The 12,976-nt window shown below is 38.4% G+C and overlaps 1 protein-coding gene across 3 annotated transcripts in view; it reads right to left on the bottom strand.

The window, feature by feature from the left end:
* ryk (receptor like tyrosine kinase) overlaps positions 1 to 12,976 on the bottom strand; it is a 52,092-nt gene that overhangs the window by 32,950 nt on the left and 6,166 nt on the right. The gene's annotated exons all lie outside the window — the stretch shown is intronic.

Raw genomic sequence — 12,976 nt, forward strand, 5'->3', positions numbered from 1 at the left:
ATATAGAGGGCTCTGGTTGCATCAAAAAGCCAAATGAACCTAACGTGTGCTGGTGAAATCCCCAACCCCAGCCTGAGGCAGTGCTATCAGTGCTTGAAAGCCTCCGTCTGGCAGAGTGGGGTCTCTCTATCAGTCGGTGAGTATCTAGTTTAAAGAGAGAAGAGGAATGTGCCCTGGCTCCCCCAATACCCTCGGGCCGTCTCCAAGACCTTTCTCACATCGGCTCAATTAAAAACATTCTCAGCCATTTGCCAACTCACACAGGGGAAAGTAGAATCTAATGAAAGCCAAGGCATAACACTACTGGCTCCGCATTGTTAATTAAACTAGACCTAACACAGCTAGTTCAACGAAGACTGCGATGACAGACAAACTGCTGCAAAAATGCAGATCTCAGGTGAAGGTTATTTTCTGAGTTGTGATAATAGCAGTGCAGGCTTGGTCATTTTGGTCACAACAAAAAATGCCCTTCAAAACACAACCAAAGCCAACATATCTTTTTTGTTGTTTCCAAGAATCCAAATGCCCAAATTATCTAATTTACTAAAAGAAATTGACCCATTTTTCACATTTGAGAGCCTGAAAATATCACATGTTTGGCATGTGATATCACAAATCTCCTGGTTTTAGCATGTGCTATATTTTATTTAAGGAACATTTTTAAGAGAGGACAAAAAACTTCATCTGCTCCTTGCCTGTATATTCAGATTGTATAAAAAATCTCTGTGACAAAGACTTTAACCATAACGGGCATTTTCAGGTAGGTAGGGGGGTTAAATACATGACTGTCACCTGTATTTACTCTTAGCATTTTCTAAGATGCAACTCAGCTGCTTTACTCCGTACCTTGACACAAGCTTGGAGAAATGTCTCTTTTCATCAGATTCATTCATTTATAATTATTATGTTGATTTGGCTGAATTTGGACTCCTCTTTGATCTTTTTTATGTTTCTTGGTGTGTTTTATGTGTGAAATTATTAGTTACTGCCATTTTGACCAGGACCGCGTACATATGTGTCTTAGTGGGATCATCTTCCATAAATAAATCAAAATGTTAGTTCAGTGTTTGACATTACAATCAGCAACAAAAACAGAAAGAATTAATTAATGAAATATTAATCCATTAAGACACAGTTGGATTCATAAGGGGATTAGAATAGAACATTAAAAAGGAAGTTACTCTCTGATTTTAGAATTCGGCAACTTGTTTCTCTTTTAAATTCATTTTGAAATTCCATCACTTCTTTAGCCAATAATTACTGAATTTTTATGTCGTATTTAGGAATTCATTTACAATGCACCTAGTTCTGGTCTTCCATAACTGTTTTGGTAGTAATGAGTAGTTCTGATTTTCCACTTTTCCACAGGTCTTGTCTCAACAAAAGCAACTGGAAAATAGTGATATTTAGTTTATACTGACTCTCCTCCAAGGACATCCTCGTGTTCAAATACACCAGACCCTAGCAGTAATAAATGACAATTCTCATTGCGTAGTCTGACTCCAGTTCAGACTATTCAGACTATGCAGCTGGGCTTAGAGGCCCCGAGACTGGCTCATGTTTGTCCCTCCCACAGCTCTGCAGCCATCTGAACTCCCAAACAGGAAGCGCATGGAACAGGAGGCTGTTGGTGTACACAGACTGTGGACAGGGACAAGGTGGTTCCTGAGGTTACAGAGGATGAACCATGTGCTGAAGGATCATCTCTGATTCATGCTTCCTGCTCTCTGCAATGGGAAAACTGCATTAACAGAGGGTGTGCCAATAAACAAGATCCTCACTTAGTTGGTGTTTGGCCATAGGGCATAAAGATCCTTAGGTGAAAGTGCTGCAAGACACAGAAATGCTAATGAAGAGCTGTGAAGTCCTGCCCCACAACTTGGCAGCTCTAAATGTTATATGGGATTATTTCCCACTGTACATTGCTCGCTGCAGGTGTCAAGCCATTAACAAGAGCCAGGCTGAACACACTGCAGCAGCTGCATTGGTCTGAAAATGTCCAACTCTGACAGAGAATATTCAAACTTAGCACTTGGATTTTAGAGTGAAATCTGGTTTTCATATTGAACAAAATAAATGAAACGTGACCTTTGGTGGGACGGTGTTTCTATGTTCATTTCTTATTTTCAGCTATTAAACAAGGATACGTCCCATATTCCATTCTGCCTCAGTGAAACCCATTTGTCATGAATTAACCTAAATAAAAGCTCAGCAAGCCCCTCGATCATTATGCACATACTAACATGTACAACTATGTTTGGATAAAACTAGGCTCCTTTGACACTCTATTCTCCCTACAGCTACACGCAGCCACAGGAGTCATTTATTAAAATATGTATTACAGCTCACTTTTCATTCACTGTTTATTCTAAACTCTGGTTAAAGTCCATCATCAGATCAGCAATGTGACTTTTGCAGCAAGGTGATTAAATGTCATGTGGTTTTCCATACTTCCATCTGATGATATATACATAATGAGGTGACAAATGACAGACTTGTGTCAAGCTGTTTCACCTATATAATGAACGCTGCACAAGTCATACAGTAAAAATTTTAGTTTTTGCGTTAGTCTGCAAGTTATCAGTGTATGTGGAAAAAAATCTGCAACATAACAAAAGCTAAGGAGAACAGGGACAAACATAAATGAGGACAAACTGGATTATAGGATTACAGAAGGACTTCTAAAGGACAGGTCTATTAAACTAATGCAACTCCAGTGAAAGAGACAGAGGACACAACCAAAGTTCTACTGCTGCCCGCTCAAGCCAATATGAGGCTTCCTTGCCAAGGATACTTTACAGCCTGTTCCCTCTGTTTGTGGACAGTTCATACAGTGCAGATGTGTGTAGCTCAGTTGCGAGGACGAACATCAGCAGTAGACCTGCATACTGCTGCCAGGATGAAGCCTCATGTTGTTTTTGGCTTAGACTCAGAGAAAAGGCTATACACTGCAGTCACATTAGGAAGGACACTAAAGAGAGACTAATACCCTGTTCAGACGAGATAATATCAACCACATTATGACTCAATCTGGTAAAATGTGGATAATCAGTTCAGGTTGTGAATGACAATGAGGACTGACAATTGTTTTATCTCATATAGTGTATTAAGATGGAAATTTAAAATACTTCTGTCTATCACAACTCCTTACTAGTCTTTTATTTTTCACCTTGTTGATTCCTAATCGATTAAAAAAAATGGCAGCACAGATGCATGAGTTAATAGTAGTTGATAAGTTCTGAGGCATACAGCTTCATGGCACTGGACAATTAGGAGCCAATTTTCAACTGGAACCTTTTTTTAATCCCTGACCATAATGTTTCATAGTGGATGACAACCAATAAAGCATCTGGGACGTCTCACAAAACCCTGACAAAAAGAACGCCACTATCACAACAGATTACTTCACTTCCACTGACCAACTTTCTTTTATTTTAGGCTTTTCAAAACACAAGATAGCCAATATTGCAATGCTGTTATAATTTTGACAGATATTACCATGAGATATGTGCAACAACATAAGTGGAAATGGTAATTTTAGCATTTCATTTCCATACATAAATATGCTATGGGTGAACAGGCTGTGAAATTCCTGGCCAATACCAATGATATTTCATTTATTTTATAGTTTACAGTTTACTTTTACTTTTAATTTTATTTTCGCCATTCTTAGTTACCTATTATGGGCCAAGGAAAACACTGTAGAACTATTCCATATATATATATATATATATATATATATATATATATATATATATATATATATATATATATATATGTATATATAAATAACTTAACTGTTTAAAGCTTTTAAGGCTTTAATCACTTTATTTGTGAAGGAGTCACACAAATTAAATCTTAAATGCTAATAACTCATGTCAGACATCAAGGCTAATATTGGCCTATCTATATCTCTGGATCCACCAAAAAAGGGTGATTTTTTTTTCTGGGTTTTATACCCAAAAAGTATGTTCTTTAAACGTAGAGAATATGATTTGTAGGAGAGAGCTCCTCTAATTTGGATATTGCACTTTGCAACAGTTGGGCAATAATGCCATTGACTCTCCTGACTTGGTACACACTGCTCCATTTTTTGTTTACATTCTTCTTCCCATGAGTTGAAAAGAAAAAAGAATGCAATGTCTGGTCAGTAAGCCATGCGTAGTTTGTCTGTTTCTGAATTTATGACTCTGTAATAACCTCATCTGACTCTGTGAACATCTTAACAGACCCAAATACTATGCAGTCTGAAATCAGCATAACATTCATGAGCCACTAAGCCATTAGACTTTAGAGCTGCCAAGTACAATCAGTACTCTGGCCCTGGTAACAGAGCAGCTCCACTGAAGTCAAGTTCAGGTTTGTTAAAGGGCACATTAATATTCTTTTAACTGTGGAGGGGAACAGTATTCACTTCTTCCTCTCATTTTCTCCTTACTTTGCTTCCCTGTCATGGATACGTAGTAGTCATTCCCACTTGTCATAACTTTTAACGTAACATCAGATATAAACTCAGTCTTAGATGTACTAAAAAGTAGTTCTGATGGGTTGAGACTCTACAGTCCATTTTCTCTGGCAGACTGCGGATCACGTTGCAGACTTTGTAAGAGGAGAACAAAAGGTGGCAGTGGCCAGGTGGCAAGGTCTAGGACAGATACAACAAAGAGCCTCTTGTGCACAGAGCAGGCACTATACCTCCCAAAGCCTCCATCCCTGAGCGCTCGGGAGATAAACACTCCCACCAGCCTCTCAGTAAGAAGGAAGACACTGACCACATTAACCAAGGAGGGAGAAAATGAGGGCCCGCCTGAAACCCTATCAAGCGGAAACCCAAAACAAAACCAAAGGTACCAACGAGACAGGAGAGAGGGGATCCAAGTCCAAAAGACCTCATGACTGAAGAAGAAATGATTTTGGAAATGAATTACATGTACTGAACCCCAAATCTAGGTTGACCGAACTGAAAATATATTGACAGACTGCACAAAATAACCCAAATTACAGAATCCGTTGGCCTGTTTTATGGTCTGATCAAAATAATGAGCATCTCAAATTAAAAATACATACAAAATCCAAAAAAATAAATAAATAAATGTAATGATAACATGCTACAACATGGACATGACTATACAATGATTCATAATTATAAAATACATGGAATACATGGAAATTATAATAAAGCTGTAAATATTATTTTATTTATCAATGGCACTGATATACCCAACAGTTCTATAGTCATATCAGATAACATTAGCATTAATACAGTTTTGTGTTTTTAGTTCTGTCAGCTAATCACTGTGTTCACACATTACACAAAGTTGACATTAAAGTTATCAAACACTACACTGCTGTATGTGTTCATATTTAGTATCTTGTAGTGGCTTAAGACACTCGTGAGGTTTAACCAAAGAATAAAGATAAAAGATTACAATCTTCTAGTGTAAACATGTCACGGCCTCTGGGTCTTCAAAGGGAGACCAGAGTTTCATCTATCTGAATGGAGTCCTATGGGAGAAGTGACTATGTTTCCCTGAATAAACAACTATTTAGAGGAAATAGTTGGTTCTAGAAGAATCGGACACCCTGTGATGATTTTTAATTTCTTATCCATAGATGAACAGATGACGACGCTACCTGATATTAGCTAACACTAAAAAAAAAACAACAATTTTTACATCTGATCGTGTAGCCGAACCATGGACCAAACACACAACTGTTTTCATTAAACTTTTTTTTATTCTTTATGTCAAAACCAAACTCACCAAATATGTCACTAATCTCTCTCATCACACTTAAGAGATCCACTCTGTTGAACCACAAAACTACCATTGTAAATTTTGGGAGAGCATTCAGGGATGTCAGGATGTTATACACGTGATAGAAGGTTAAGCAAATTAGCTGAAGATTAGCTGTTACATTTTCATCAACACAGAAAATATTATGAATGGAATCTTTTGTCTTTAGCCTATATATCTTTGGTTGAACATTCCCCAATTAGCAGAATGGTTAATGTTTTTGGGTTTTTTTTGGCAAATTAACATTAGTTTAGTTATCCATTGTGCTTCCCAAGTCACTTCTGGTGCCAAAAAACCAAGATGGTGATGTTGAAACAGTAGTTGACAAACCAACACGTGTTGTCATGGTGGCTATGTTCACCCAGACAAAGAGAAAAGTCCATCCTTTAACCGAAGATTAAATCTATCGATGGTAACAAACAATCAAAACCAAAATACAGTTCATCAACTCCCTTATGTTCATTTCAAAAGCTCAAATGTTAAATTGATAAATAAATTCACTAATTAGCTGTTGTGGCAGTAATGTTCCAGAAAATGTTTATTTGGCTCTGAAACTCAAATAGCCACACTTTGCTGTAATAACATCCTCTAAATTTCAGCAGGAAATGTTCTGACATCCCACTGGAGCTCACACTGACAGGCCACGGCAGAGACCATGAAAAAAAGAAAGCTACAACAAACTACCAACTGCTGAAAACCCCTCGACCAGTAAGAGGATGAGTTTTATCTGTCTACTAAGATTTTACCAGTTTTACAGCAAATATACACTTGATTATATTTTAGACACACATGTACAAACACTTCAGCTCCTGTACAGGGAGTTCCTTAACATTAGAAGACTTATGTGAAGCACAAAAGCCATTTAGGGCTGCGCATAAGTCGGAATAATTGTAGGACCCCACCTGGTCCCCAGTGGACGTCTTCAACAAGTTTTGTTTTTAAGCTTTTTGGATGATGTGTGGTATTTCATCTACTCAAGCTTTCAATTTTTGTCGACGCATATGGTTATGATAATGGTGAAAATTATATGAAACTGTTGATTTTTTTATAGGGGGAAAAAATTATTGCCTGCACCCAAGTCTTACACAAGCTTTGGGAAAATGCTGGAACCCACTTAGCACCTAAGCCCTCAGAAAACCCTGATGTAAACTGGAATGATTATAGGTCTGACACTTCGCATAAAAGCTTAACATTTATGGCACCACATTGTCCATCTCTCTACCCTCATATCCTCTCTACTCTCTACTGTTCCATTAACAAATGCCCAAAAGAGATCTGACACTCACTGCCAGCCACACAGTGTCCCTGCCAAAAGAAAGACAAGTTAGCTGCAGCCAAGCTTTGGTGCATTGCTGCAATGATCAATCACTTCAGGATTTACTCCTGGCAATTTCAGGAAAGAATGAGCATGACAGGGTACAATGCACCAAAGGAAAACACAATATATAAGGATAAGGGAAATATGTTCTCTAAAAGTATCATCAAACACTGTAACAGGCTGCTAAAACTGTGACCTCTCATCTCTGTCACAGGCAGCAGATAAACACACATTAAGCCACAATCTCAGTGGTTTTCTTTGCCTTACTTCAAAGAAGCCATGCATATGAATCCTTCTTTTATTCCTTGAAGTGCCCTGAAGGCAGACAAGGATGAAGGCAGGGGGAGGAATCTGAGTGAGACTGTCTGCCGCTGTCCCATTATAGACACCTTATTGATGCCTATTTGTTGCTCAAAGAGGCACCGGCGTTTACTCAACAAATATCAAATGGTTTACTGAAAAATGATCAGCTGTTTGTGGCAGGGTGATTTCATCTGGAGGCGACTGAGGGGTCATTTAAGAGGTGTCACACGGCTGCTTACTCATCTATATTTGGATCCTGTTTTACATGGGCAGCTTTGTGAGTAAAGCAGCAGCTGGAAAGCCTGGACTGTACATGTGTGTAAGGTCAAACAGTTGTGTTTGTTTTAGGTTAGCAAAGTCTATTTCCCAAAATACATCTAATGTTTTCAAAAAAATCTGAAAAAACAGGAGACTTGTAATATATCAGGGTTCAACTTTTCCTGATGCTAGTTTTTCTTCAAGATTCATCAAAACAGAAACATTCAATCAGCGTAACCCATCAGTGGATTTTTTGGTATCTTAACCAGTTATAGTATTTTCTCTGTAACTTTAATACAGCTGCGGTCCTTTGTGCAATACTTCTAATTTGGACTAAAACCTCACAGTTGTTTTTTGGGTCATAGTTATGTTTCAAATTTTGTTTTGATGTTAAAATTCATTTTTTTATATGTTAAATCCACTTCTTATTAGGGCTGAATAATCACTAAACCTCCAGACTGTGATTGGCAAAAAATCGTAAAGACCGGCCTCTTCTACTTCATAGATAGCTTTGCACTAACCAATGGGTTTGTAGCATTAATGTTCCTAGCATAAGCCACTAGTAGTCCTTTGATAATGATATTTACTGTGTTTTAGTCCGAAATAGGGATGTAAACAATTAATCGACTAATGATTTATTGTCGATAAGAATTTACTCAATTAAATTATTAATTGTCGGTTAATTGCCCTTGTCCACCAGCCCACACCTGTCCGGAGGCTGACGGTTTGTTCGCGCTGCGACGCTGCGGCTGGGATAGCCAGTCATCGAACCAGATCATGGCGTTGATGAGTTAGAATGGCTTTATGGACAATGTGGAGCTGAACACAGACCAGCTCGTCTGTTTGTGGGAGCGGTGCACCCCCGAATAAATACACGCACAAATGAGGGGTCGGTATCGGAGCGTTTTCCCTGGAGGGTGGCCTTGTCCACGGTCAGTGAGACAGAAGTTGAAAACATCCTCCAGGCTCCTGATTCGGGCCACAGGTATGAAATGCATTTGCGAAGCTTCAGGAGGTGGAGAAAAGATGAATGAGCAAAAAGTTTCACTTTCACTTCTGTGGGGGCACAGACTGTACCGCCCCGTACCACCGCAGAAGTAGGACGGAAAGTGACGCATGCACGTGTACGGTTACCAACCAATACGCACGCATCCCCTGGCTGAACTGCGCGTGTGCAGCCGAGAACACCCACCCACCCACACACACACATACACATAAACACACGCATCTACGAAACGCACGCATGTGCACCCACCTACCCACTGGCGAAACACACGCGCGTGCACCCCCCCCCATTACATATTGCCACATCAACAAATGAATTCCACAAGAAACACTGACTGTATCCAATGGTTCAATAAATCAATCATTAAGGAATATGACATGCTTTTTTCATTAAGTATATGAAATATATTTAGCTTTTATTCTTATCGACCATATTGAAAAAGAAATTCTCAGGTTCTCAGGAAAATTGCCGCTTATCAATTAATTAATCGATAAGGTCAACCAACTAATGATTAATGAATTAATCGATAATTTGCATCCCTAGTCCAAAATTAACTTGCGTGGTTTGTATATCATGTTGTTTTCCTGCTGATGAAGAAATAACTAGAAGCACTCGGAGAGCGCAGACCTCCGCCAAGGCTGATCAGTGGCCCCCCCCCCCCGTGGGCCCCCCCACGCCAAGGAGGTTATGTTTTTGCCAGGGTTTGTTTGTCTGTCTGCTTGTCTGTCCGTTAGTGTGCAACATAACTCAAAAAGTTATGGACAGATTTTGATGAAATTTTCTGGTCTGCGCCCCGCCCCCGTGGGCCCCCCCACCCCCGATCACCACCAAAATTTAATCATTTCTTCCTTATCCCATTTCCAACAAACCCTGAAAATTTCATCAAAATCTGTCCATAACTTTTTGAGTTATGTTGCATACTAACGGACAGACAAACAGACAAACAAACAAACCCTGGCAAAAACATAACCTCCTTGGCGGAGGTAATGATGAAGAATTACTGAGTCCGACAGCTGCACGTCCTGTTTCTGAACATGCAGCAAGATGGATTTAAACAGATGTTTTAGAGTTATGTATGTAGAGTATAAAAACATTTCTGATTCATTACAAAACTCCAGCAGGACAAATTAGGCCACAATCTGGGTAATTAATGGAACCATTGCAGCTGTATGTACAGAAAAATGTTAACTAGTGTTTACTTGATCTCTATATTGTCCAAATATTGTCTTAATGTTGGTCCAAAATTATGCAAAATGTGGTTTCTAGTCATAATGATAAAAAGCCATCACACATACCCTAACCCTCCAGAAACCACAAATAAAACTAGAGGAAAGCACATTATAGTTTAATTGAAAATTGCCTAAGTTTTACAAAAAGCTATAAAATTGTGATTGTGGTCAATCAAATAAAACTCTAGCTACTATTGATTAACTCAAATCAATTTGTTGGCAATTGTGAGGTTTCTATTTTTCATTAATTCAAGTCATATCTTCATTGCAATGTCAAACAATGTCACTGCACATTACAGATTATCCTCATATCATGCAAGTCTACAAGCACTGACTGAAACGAACAACAATAATTACAATATACGAAATGTTACAGACAAAGAAGCTTTTGTTTCCTGTCTTTGACACATAAGCTTAGTATTATAGGTGGAATAAAACTTGTCCAGTTTGTAGTTGTACCAGTTCCACAGTAGCAGATCATAACCATGTCAAACATCTGTGCTACCAATTTGACCGCATCTGACACAATGACTGCCTCCTATGTGTGAAGAACACCTGAGAGAATACATTCGTTTAGATTCTGATGTTTTTATTACTCAAAACATTTAAATTTTTCTGAATCTCAACCCTGTAAAACACTCCATATTAGAAGAAAAACTAAAAATAATAGAAACTGACAAAAATGATTCTCCAGAAATAAATTTAAAAAAAAAAAAAGACAAACTAAACTGGCAAACTCAAAAACACTAAACTGCACTGAAAACCAAAAGTAAAACCTAAGTAAAAACTACCAAAAAATGCAAAACTATAATAACCTTGCGCTGAAGTCTCTGTATAGAAAATCCAGAAGTGGCATCTAATTTTTGGGTTGTTGCTTTACAAAACCTGCTGTGGGTGCAGCAGCTCCAAGACAAAGGATGTGAAAGTGGGGGGCTCCCCTATTCAACCGCAGGATGCTTGCAGAGTGCCATGAAGGAAATGAATACTGCTGCCAATCACTCCTGGCTGTTCACAGGCTCCTTTTCAAAGCCGTGGCCTGCCTTTCAGCTCTCCGGAGGACACAGGACCAAGGCTTTTTTAGCCGACATGCTTGAGACCCTCCAAGTACAAAAATGATATGCAACACGCTGCTGCTTTTACAAGATGTTGGACTTTCAAGTAGAAAACTATTATTTATGAATTCATCCAAAAAAACTTAAATAATCAATCCAGCTGTAATAGACAAAACATCTCTCAATTCCAAAAAGCAGAAAGTATTGGAAAAAACTAATCATAACTGTTTATTTTGTCTATGCAATACTAATTTTGGTCGGGGGCTGTGGAGCTCTGGTTTTGCTGAAAAATCCCAGCAAGACTACGACAAGTATGACATGGAAGTGCAAGAAAACAGGCTCTCTTAAAGCTTACTTTCCATCGAGAAAAAAAAATCCTCCGGAGTAATTTCCTTGGGATCAAACCCGCTGGTGGTGATTCTCCCATGGAAAACTAAAAGGTCATCATTATTACAGGGAACAGCAAATAAGGCCTGGATGCACAGAAAACTACTTTTATGCCTCAGTTCTTGTCCTTTTCAATGAATGTAACAAAGCCAGGAAAGTGAGAAAGACAGAAAGCTATTAAATCTGTGGTTTAGTGAACACTGTGATGCAGTAACTGAACACGTCATCTCTACAACTACAAAACAATGAGAGGCTGCAGGAATATTTTACATTTGTTTGAGCAGAAGCAGGTCCTCTGGGCTGGCGATCACTGCAGTAATCTAATTTTGCCCGGCAGCTGCAGCGCTATTCAGCTTCAGGATACAGGTCTTGAGCGGATATAGGAGCTGAGGGGCAGGAATGCAAGTGAGGCTGAGAGTGAGCGCAGAGGTTTGGGAGACGGACAGTTCACCACCCATTAGTCATATGCAGAAACAATCAGGGATGCTGCATTTCATCAAAAGACAAACATGCTGTGTATGCAAAAACCCCGGTGCAATTCAGCCGTGACATTTTCCGGTACATTTTCCTCCCCATCCCCCGGAGAATCAGGTTTGGGAAAGTTATCAAAAGGGGGGAATCCTGAAGAGACATGTATGTTTAAAAAGCAAAGACCACACTTTACTATACCATGTACTGAAATAACATCTCATCGCTATATCAGAAAAAAATCCAGTTCCCTTCAGTAACAAGTCAGGCCAAGTACACTTTCCATCAAAACAACGTTGTCTCATTAATACTGAAGGGTCCGATCAAGTGGTAACATGTGGACACATTTCGTATTCAACAGTCTCTGTAATGTAAGCAGAGTAAGTTATATGCATGCGTTATACATATTTGAGTAGGTATTTATAAGCACTTTAACATTATGTATAACAAAATTTGGGAAGATAAAATTTTGGGGTGAAAAATGTCAAATTATTGCTTGGTAACACGTGGACTTGAAATGGACATGAATTTTTTTTAAGCTTTATGCAAACATCCAAAACATGCCATTCTCAACATAAATTGATATCAAGTAGGACAAAACCTTTTAGATATTACATTCAACTATGCTGAAAATTAATTTTGGAGTAAAATATTGAAAAGTCTGTTTTATTGACATGAGAATGTAGTAACACGTGAACAGGCTGCCATTGTAACACGTGGACGACTCTTTACCATTGTATGCATCACCTAAAATGTATCAAAAGATCATTACTTTCTGAAAGTTTCACTCAAATATCTGAATTATAAGGAACTGAAAATTAAAAATTGGTATTTTTGTGGTAACACGTGGACAGGGCCTTTCAAGCTACTCACAAATGTTCAAACTTATAAATATCACTAACATTCACAAAATAATGAAAATCTAATACTTGAAACTTAACAATCATTTATATAATCAACAGACTGAATGAGTTTTCAAATTTTTTAGATATAATTTTTAGCGGCAAATTCGAGCTATGGCTATGGTGTAAAAAGTACAATCGATAAAATCGGTTGTAACTTTTTTTCTACAAGTATTTTAAAAAGGATAACAGTTCCATAAAATAGAGATCTTTGGCTAAAAAATGAGGTGACTTGATAATGTGCAAATTTACTTTTTC

This window comes from Sphaeramia orbicularis, chromosome 4 (genome assembly GCF_902148855.1).
Source record: "Sphaeramia orbicularis chromosome 4, fSphaOr1.1, whole genome shotgun sequence".
NCBI lineage: Eukaryota > Metazoa > Chordata > Actinopteri > Kurtiformes > Apogonidae > Sphaeramia > Sphaeramia orbicularis.